Here is a 9,405-nt window from a genome sequence, read left to right as displayed (position 1 = left end):
TTGCCTTTTTAGCCATATAAGAGGCTTGAGCGGTTTCCGCCCAAGCCGAAGAGGACTCCACATCCATCTCGTGGGGACTCTGGGTACACGGCAGGGAAGTAAAGACCCCTGTGCGAGATTCAGAGGAGCTTGGCGACTTGATCCATCGCCCACCTCTTCCCGTCTTCGAGCGATAAAAATTATAAGACGTATCTACGAGTCCGATTTTGGTGGCGCGCTCACCCAGAGCATCCGGAGCTCTGTTTCCGTGGAGCCTAGCAACCTCCACATGACCGGTAGTGTTGTCTGTGCCTGTAACTGCAACTCAAGCAAGTTTTCCAGCCTACACCACGACCATCTCTGGTGTAAGTAAACAATCTTTAAAACTACTGCTACGAGTCTGTGCCTAATTCTAGCTTGTTGCGCCCCTCTCTCCGACCCCGCGTGCCCGGGCTGCTGGCCACAGCCCACGTGCAGCACGAAAAAGGGCCCGGCCCGCACAAGAGCTAGCATCATCCAAGGGGAGCCTGGAGTCTAATAAGGTTGAGAACCAATGCCATAGGCCATGCCTGTGCCAGGGTATTTGGGCATGGGCAGCATAAGTGCTACCAGTGGGAAGGTCTGTAATGCACAAAAGTATTCATCTCTCGGCCCTTGTTGTAAGGGAGGGGATAGCACTGTTGTGACTGCCCTTTCTGGGCAGTTTTGTTGGCCACCTCCAGGTCATTCTGCAGTAGTGCCATCATCATGTAACTGTAAACAGAAAGGGAGAGCCTGGCACAGTCCCACGGTGCTCCTCTTTAGTGGGAGCAAAATGCTACCCTGCCATTTCAGTGCCAGTGTTGGTGGTCTGGGAACGGTGTAGCCCTTTGAGTGCCAGGGGAGTAGAACAGCAAAGCAGAGGAAAGCACTGGCAATGCCAGGAGCTCTGCATTCTTGTACCAGGCCTCAGTGCTTCTTTTCTCACCAGGCTCTCTCCTTCATTTCACATCTAGTATCAGTATCTCTGGACTAGCTTAATTCTCAGGCAGTGGTCCCAGGAAACACGGACATAGGCTGCTGGCTCCACAGTGTCTCAAGGGAGCCCCTTGGCACTCTCTTCTCAGCACCAGCATTTGGATGGAGAAAAGGGTGGTTAGTGTGTGGGAGTGGTTTTCATTTCGATGGCAGCAGCACAGTGGAAATTCTGAGCACTGGGGCTGGTTGCCCACCTACCTCCCTCTCCAAATGCAGGTCCTGAGCTGGGACTGCTGCCTTGCCTCTATTCAGATCACCCTCATCCACATCCTGCCTGGTCCCACATCCTTGGAATGGCTTCCCTTCTTCATCCCCACCTGCCATGCAGGGACTTGCCTTGGGTAAGATCTTTCTCAGGAGGGAAACATCTTTCCTCCCATTTCTTGCAAATACCTGCAGCTCTACCTTTCCCAGCAGGGGGGGCTATAAGGATACTGTAGAATATACAGCCCTGTGAAGCTGGTGCATGTCCTGTTCCTCCCCTAAAGCCTATTCTGGAGAAGTGCTGGTAGACGTTTCATGTAGCAGTGGTTCAGTGATTTCCCCATAAAATGGTAAACTGGTTACCTTCTCTTTGTTTATGCTCAAAGCAACAGGATTCAACCCTTGCTTCAGCCCAGCTCCCTGGGTCCATAGTCCATGATTTTCAATATCACAGGATGACTCGTCACAAGCACCACACTGTAAAATCCATTTCAGAACCCAATTGAGCTCCACCCTAAAAGTAGTTAGGGCAGTGATCAGTGACACTGGCTAGCGGTGAGCCAGAATGACCCATCTTGGATCCAGGAAGACCACACTGGAACCCAGCTGCTGCCACCATCACCACCACTTATCCCTTACCTGGCTTCTCCCTGCTTCTGCTTCTCCTTCCACCACCCCTGGGACACTGCCAAAGCAACCCCAGCTCCACAGGCCAGATCCAAAAACTCTGTGGGCCAGATTCAGCCTTCAGGCTGTAGGTTACCAACCTCTATATTAAGGGACTTGCCCCAGCTACTCTAATCTGAAATCTGTTCTAGAATTTCACTGCTCTGGCAGGTTCAAAAATCTAGCGTAAATTGACCATATTATGGCTAGTTTATACCCATTTGTTCTCATGCCAACATTGTCCTTGAGCTTTTGTACCTGACATTTGACCTCCCCTGATGCATTTTTAGACTTCAGCCCATCAGCCTTCAGTTTGTTAGGCTTAACAAGCCAAGCTCCTTTCACTTTCTCCTGTTAGATGGACTCCCTGTCTCTCCTCCCCACCCCATGATCATTCTAGGAGTCCTTCTCTGTCTGTTCCAGTGTGAGTCCATCTTTCTGCAATATGGACAGCCATAATTGTGTGCCGTATGTGAGATGAAGCATCACCCTTGCCTTGTACAATGGCACTGGTACTTTCCTGTCTCCACTGGAAATACCGTGCCTGGTACAGTCTAGGATAGTGTATGTCTTTTTAACAGCTGCTGCACATTTGTAACTCATAATCACTGTGTGATTAGCTAGTACACCTAAGCATTTCTCCTCTTCCAACAAGCTCCAAGTTTGTAGCAGAAATTAGTCCTTCAGTACATGACTGCACTTTGTGCTATTGAATTTCATCCCATTTCTATTACTCTAGTCCTCCAGGGCTTTCTGTCCAATATCTGATCTTCCTCTGTATTGAGGAAGCCTCCCAGCTTTGTCTCATCAGTAAATTTCATGGACACGCTCTGACATTTTGTGCTAATGTTAATGAAAATATTAAATAAGGTCAGTCCCAAGAGTGATCCTTGGGGAACTCCAGTCATGATGTCTCTGAAACCTGATATTTCCCCTTTCCACACTACCTATTGTTGCTGTCTCTTTTGCTAGGTCCTTTCTCACCTTACAGTTCCTTCACTAATCCCCAGCTTCTCCACCTTCCCCAGCAATCTCCCATGCAGCACTGTACCAAATACTGGCTGATATGGAGCCAAATGAGATATACCTCATTTCCATTGTCTAGATCAGTAATGGCTTCCCACTGCCCTTCAGATACCTTCTCTAGCTCCCCCTATAGAGACCTTCTCACCTCAGCCCCCTCCCCTTCCCCCCCAATCCCCCTTATCAAGTGAAGCTCTGAGGAAAACCTAAGGATGGGGAAGGAGGGATAGAACGGCAGTGACAACATTAGGAAAAGCTGCAGTAGTCACTCAGCTTCCCAAGGTATGTCTACAGCATGGCACGAGCACTCAGTCTTCCCTCTGAGGATTAAGCCACATCCTCCTGCTCCCAGTCTACATGCATCAGCCCTGGAAAAGGTGGTGAGGGCACCCCAAGCTGCTGCTCTTGAGTATGCTGGAAACCCAGGTCAGGGGGTGGACCAGCAGAGGTACCCCCAGGGTTTCCTCACTGCCTCATTTCCGGGTCTGATATGTGTGGGGCAGGAGTGGGCAGATGGGGGTTATTTTTTCAGGGGCAAGGTTTAATACTCTCCTGCCTTGGTGTAGACATGCCCTTGGTTCCTGCCTGTGTTCTAGACTCCAGAATCCACACTAACACACCAACCTGTGTGCAAACGCAAATCTCTCACATCTTTCTTATCTCCCTGCAGATCCCACCCCGTCTCACTATTCTAATTTTCTTAACCCTTTCCCTTACAAACCAAGTAGGTCCCACAGACCCTGAGCCTCCCAAAGCCCCCGTATGTCACTAAACTTGGCTATAGCACCCTTCCCTGCATCCGCTCTCTCTACAGGGAGCTCTGTTATACCCAACAGAGCTTCAGTGCCCTTCCAGGCCCAGGCTGAGCCAGAGGCTGTGGTACTGCACTCAATGGCATTTATTAACCTTTGCAAAGCGACTGCCCTTTTCTCCCTGTTTCACTTTGTGTCAGGCCCCTGGGCCAACAGGTGTTAATTTATCTTTGTCCTGATTGGCTCTTTTTAGTTATCTCACTGGAAAACAAGCCCCAAAAAAATCCCCAGCCCTGATATTTACCGAGAGACTCGGAAACCGCTCTCAGCAGAACGGGTGTCAAACTGCTCTGAGCAAAACTAGTGTCAACACTGCCGCCTCTGCAGTCTGGAGTGGGTGGAAATGTGAATGGGGTGAGATCCAGGGGGAGCAGGGAGCTGAGGAGACACCAGGGGCACAGGAGGACTGAGGAAAAAAGAGAAGCTTCAGGGACTGAGGCACTGTAAGGATAAAATAAGGACTGTAAAATAAAAATAGTAATGGGGGGATGGAACTTTTCAGATTCACCCAATGCTCTTGCAACTCTGAGCATGGCTTTTTCCACAGTTGGTGCCAGCTGCCGCAAGGCTTAAGTATCCCCCAGCCTGGGAGATGCTTGAGGTGTTTCCTTGAAGCCTGATTCCTTTGCATTGCTTTTGTCTTGGATGGTCCCAAGCATGATCCTAGTACAGCTGTGGCCAGTGTCACTACTCACATCATGGCTCCCTCCCTACGCCAGTCCTCTTCAGCAGGTCCTTCAGCTTCTGTATCAACTTTCTTTATTCATGTAGAAGTGCTTGCAGCCTGCTGACCTTCAGAGCAAGCTGTTAGGCCTTCAAAAGCAAGGGTATAGGGAAGGGAGAGCACAGAAGAGCTGACATTTGGGGCAAGGAGGCACTAGCTGGGTATGTATTCACTCTCTTGTTACTTTATTAGTCTTGGGGTGAGAAGCGACTGAGTTTAGGATTCCTCTTGGGCATAACTGTGCTTCAGTTTATAGCAAATGGCCTCTAGGTTGGTGTCTGCTTTCTCTCAAATCCTTTCCTCTCGCTGCATCTTTGTGGCTCCCTGTTCTTTTTCTCCCAGCTGCAGGAGTCACATTTTAGCTGGTCACAGTCCAAGTGAGGTGGCTGGCACAGAGCATTTGAACTAACCTTATGGAGAAGGTTAGTCTTGTAGGCAAGGCAGTAGCCTCAAGGCCCTTAGTTTAGTTCATACTGCTGCTGCCAATTTACTGTGTCAGCCTGGGAGAGTGACTTAACCTCTCAGTGCCTGAAGGCTTGCTTGCATAGGGGCATTCAGGAAAGTGAATCCCTATGAACTGAAGGGGCAGCATCAAAGTGGATTGGCTAAACTGTATTCAACCCTGTGGATGCTGTTACTCAGAATAAAAGTGGCCTTGCTTTGACTCAGTTTACTTCACTTTCTGAGTGAATGGGCTACCACAAAAGCAACTATGAGCACATTAAGAGCATCCATAGAGGGAGTTAGCACAGATTGCGTTAACATCCTGTTTTGCAGGAACTGCCTCTTGCAGACAAGTCCTCTGGAAATGCAGTCCGTTTAGCCAAATTAAGCCACATATTCAGACTGAGACTGTCTACAAAGGGATTTAATGAGTTTTTTACTAGCTCACCTTAACAGTTAATTCAGATTAACTTTCCTGAGTGTCCCGGTGTGGGGAAGCCTCAGTTTCCCATCTGTAAAATGTGTAGTCTTCCTCCCTTCACCCTGTGTTCATCTGCATCCATGTAGGTAGAAGTCAATCAGCTTGGGAGGGAGTAGCAGCCAGCCAGGTTGGGAACTGTGGGTAGCAGCCAGCCAACAATTGTGGGAAATGAGGGAGGGAAGAAGCCAGGTTGGGCCTTGGGAGGAGAGAAGCAGTCATGATGGGGGCTGGTGGGCTTCAGATCCCCAGCTTCCTGGAAAACTGTCACTAGCACAAATATTCAAATGCTGCCAACCTGTCTAGCATGAGCTTCTGCCTAATCCGTCTGAGCAGAGCCCAGCTACTGACGGTGGTTCAGCAGTTTGTTGTGCCTGACAGCAGTGTAGATTGTCTAGTGCTCTTCAGGAAGGAAGGCCCTTTAAGCAGGTTGCAGTCAGGGCTCTGCTCAGGAAAATTTCTACCATCCTTAAGCACAAATATTCAAATACTGTCAACCTGTCTAGCATCTCTATTTGATGTGATGGAGAATGACAGGGCTAGGAAGCCCTGATGGAAGGAGCCTGGTGTGTCAGAGTTGAGTGGGGTCAATCACAGTCAGGAAAGCTGGCTGCTATCAGTGGGGTTCCATGGGTGTAAGTGAGGGCAGCATTTTGTTTGTGGGACATAGAGGTTTCACTGCAGAGTGTCACGTCTCAGATGAAGATTTGGGACAGGATTCTTTGCCAGTAACCTCCACCTTATGCTGATGTTATCTGGTTTCTGTAGAATGAACTTGCTGAGTTGTCATCTGTGGTGCTGTCAGGGGAAGTCCTAAGTTCTGACGCTGCACTTCCTGCCTGTATTCGTGCCATAAATACAATTCCAGCAAAATCAGTGCACAAGAGCTGGATTGTTGGAAATCTGCTTATTCTGAAAGGTCTGGGAGCAGCATAAGGAAATCTGGCAAGTGTTTTTCTGCCCATGGCACGGATTTGAAATCCAATGGAACATGTATACAGGGCATATATATGGTTACTCTTGAGGCTGGAACTGACAACAGATTAATGCCCCGTCATGGCACCCTGACTTGACATTGTCTTAGAGGTTACCAAATAAAGGTTCTTGCCAGCTTCAGTGTGTGGGTTTCTGGTAAGTGCTTTCATTCTGTGTGGGCTGCAGGGTTCTAACAATAACGGGCAATCGCAGTAGAACCTGTGGGCGCAAGCAGCAGTCAACAGTCCTGTTGTGGGGACTTTTCTGAGAACAAGGAATCCTCTTTCCTATGGGCAGAACCTCTTTGTAAACAAAGTAACCTGATTCATTAGTTGCCTCTCGTCTGCAGACAACACAAACTTATTTAAGTTAGTCAAGACCAGAAAGGACTGAAGAATTTCAGAGCGACTGAATAAAGCTAAGTGAACAGACAGCATGGTAGGAGATGAAATTCAAATACAGCAGAATCCATAATGGAAAGGAATAATTTGATCCTTTTAGACACATCAGTGCATTTTTTCTAACTGTGACCACTCAGGGAAAAGATGGAGGAGCTGTTGGATCCAACTTCATGTTCACTGGTGGTATAAAAAAAGTCAAGCAAAGGATTAGGATGGAAAAAATACAGAACATATGGTAATGTTATTATGCAACTTGGTGGGAGACCCTTACCTGGAGCATTGTGATCAATTCCAGTTGTTCTGTATCCTGGAAGGGAGAGAGTAGAAATAGAAAGGGTTCAGAAATAATGCTGACCATGAGTAGAGGCCTAGGAAGACTTTCCTATGAAGAGAATAGAAAGATTGGAACTCCTTAGTTTAGAGAGGAGACTAGGACAATGGGATGTGAAAGAGATATGCAGGAAAATGGATGGATTTGACCAGGCAAACTACATTCTTCTCTTCTTGTTTTCTCTTACTGGAAGAACAAAGGAATGATCAATGACATGAAAAGGCAGCTAATGAAATGAAGAAAAGGAAACGCTTTATTACAGTGGACAAGCTACCTTGTGGAACTCCTGGTCACAAGATGTCCTATAGGCATAGGGTTTAATGGGGTAGGTAAAAAGATTAGACATGTATACGGGTAATAGCTATATTTGCATAATTGATATAGAAAGATTTTTTTTTTAATGGATGGCTTCTGTAAGCCATCCATAGGCTAACTCAGAACTGCCCACATCTTCTATAAAGAGTCAGTGGGCAGAAGTTATCTGACCATGAAAGCAACACAGGCATCACTGTTTTGGTCCACAGAATTCTAGGCCAGAGGAAGCTGTGGGTTTGATGGGATGGAAGCAGCTTCCTGTAGTCCCACTGATCCCTGGGTACAGGGCATTCTGTTACAGTTAGGTAGAGGACACTGTAGTACCTCCCCAGGGGACATCAAGGGGTGAGAGTAAAAGGGGGCAGAGAAGAAAATACGGGCAAACAGAGCCCAGATTGACTAAAAGGGGGCTAGCTGTAACGAGATAGACCACCAGAGCCCAGGAATGGGAGGTGCCGATTGCTGTTCTAGTAGCACAGCAATAGGTAGTAGCTAGTAGTACAGTAATTACAATAGTGGAGTAATCTATGTGAGTAGCAAGAAACATGCTGCAGTCTAGCAGATTTCTGGCAGTAGTACAAGACCAAGCCTTGTGTGGGAGACAAGGCAAGGCTACAACTACTAGGTCTGCTGCTATAGGCTACTTTGAAGGTGAGTAAGTCAAACCAGTTAGGATCAAACCTGCAGGCTGCCCAGGGAGTCATCTGACTGGAAGGGGGCAGGGCTCTCCTGGCATATAAACCAGGGCCAGAACCCAAACAGTCATTCTGGCCCTGGAGGCTGAAGGGGAAGGAGCTCTGCAGTAAGATGCTTGCTGATGAGAGCTTGATAGAGATGCTTCTATCCCTGAGATATGTCAGTAAGGAGTTGAGGGCTGGCATGAGGATGAGACTCTGTAGGGTGGGGATTTCAGGTTACCGGCATGCTTAGGGGATTAAGTTGTAGCCACTGAGCTGGTGTGTTGGTTTGTGTTTTAGTTGGTGGTTTGAGTAGGACTGGAAGGGGGCAAGAGGAGGTCCCAGTAGTGCCAGCAAAGCACATGAGGTTTGACCCTGCCAGGAGGGCAGAGTAAGCAGTAGTACAGTGGCTGAGAGAGGCTGAGCCAAGGCCAGAGCCCAGGTAGGGAAAAAGAGGGGCTAGTGAGAGCCCACAGCCCAAAGAGGGGCAGAGATGATGATAGAGAAAGTACAGCCCAGGAGAGGAGGAGACTGGAGGAGAGACTGAGGCTGAGGCCCACTAGATTGTTTGATTGGTACACCTATGAGGCATGGGCATGGATACAGGGGAGGCTGGAGGCTGTGATTAGCCCACAAGGCAATGGGTGCTCTTGGGGGCACATGTGGGCCAGGAAGGCTCACCCAGTGGGAAGAATTGATTGGGAACAATGGGGTCCAAGAGAGATCCATGTGTAAAGAGGACAGGTTACAGCTGGATCTAGACCCTTCCAAGTTTTTTATTAACAAGATCAAGGTGTGGCAGATGAAAGCAAAGGGAAGATACCTTAGAGCAGGGGTAGGCAATGTTTTTTGGCCGGATTGCCTAAAAAAACACAATGTCTACCTTGGAAGGTACTAGAGTGCTGGCGCGTCCCTCCCCCCGCAAAAAAGAGGGTTGGGTGGGGGGTACATGGCAGGATGCACTGCATATTAGTATATTTAATAATCATAAATATTGCCTTTGTTGTTGTGTATTCCTTTTTTGTAAGCATATTGCAATGAGAGAGGAAAAAAGAGAGAGAAAAAAGATGAGAGAGAAAACCAGCCATGTACATGCACACAGAACCACATGTGCACAAACACAGAGAACCAGAACAGACACATGCGCACACACATCCAGAACCAGACACATGTGTACACACACACACACACACACATGGAACCAGACAGGCAGACAAACACGCAAAACAAGATGCATGGGTGTACAGAGCTGGGCTGCTGGGCCACCGGACAAAGTCTGGCCCAACAATGCCCTGGGCCCACTGGATCCTCTGTGCTTCCCCAGGGAGCCAGCCCCTGGGCTGGAGCGCAGCCGGGCCA

Source organism: Alligator sinensis, unplaced genomic scaffold, assembly GCF_000455745.1.
Source record: "Alligator sinensis unplaced genomic scaffold, ASM45574v1 scaffold280_1, whole genome shotgun sequence".
Taxonomy (NCBI): Eukaryota; Metazoa; Chordata; order Crocodylia; family Alligatoridae; genus Alligator; species Alligator sinensis.
Note: the sequence above shows the minus strand (reverse complement) of the source record.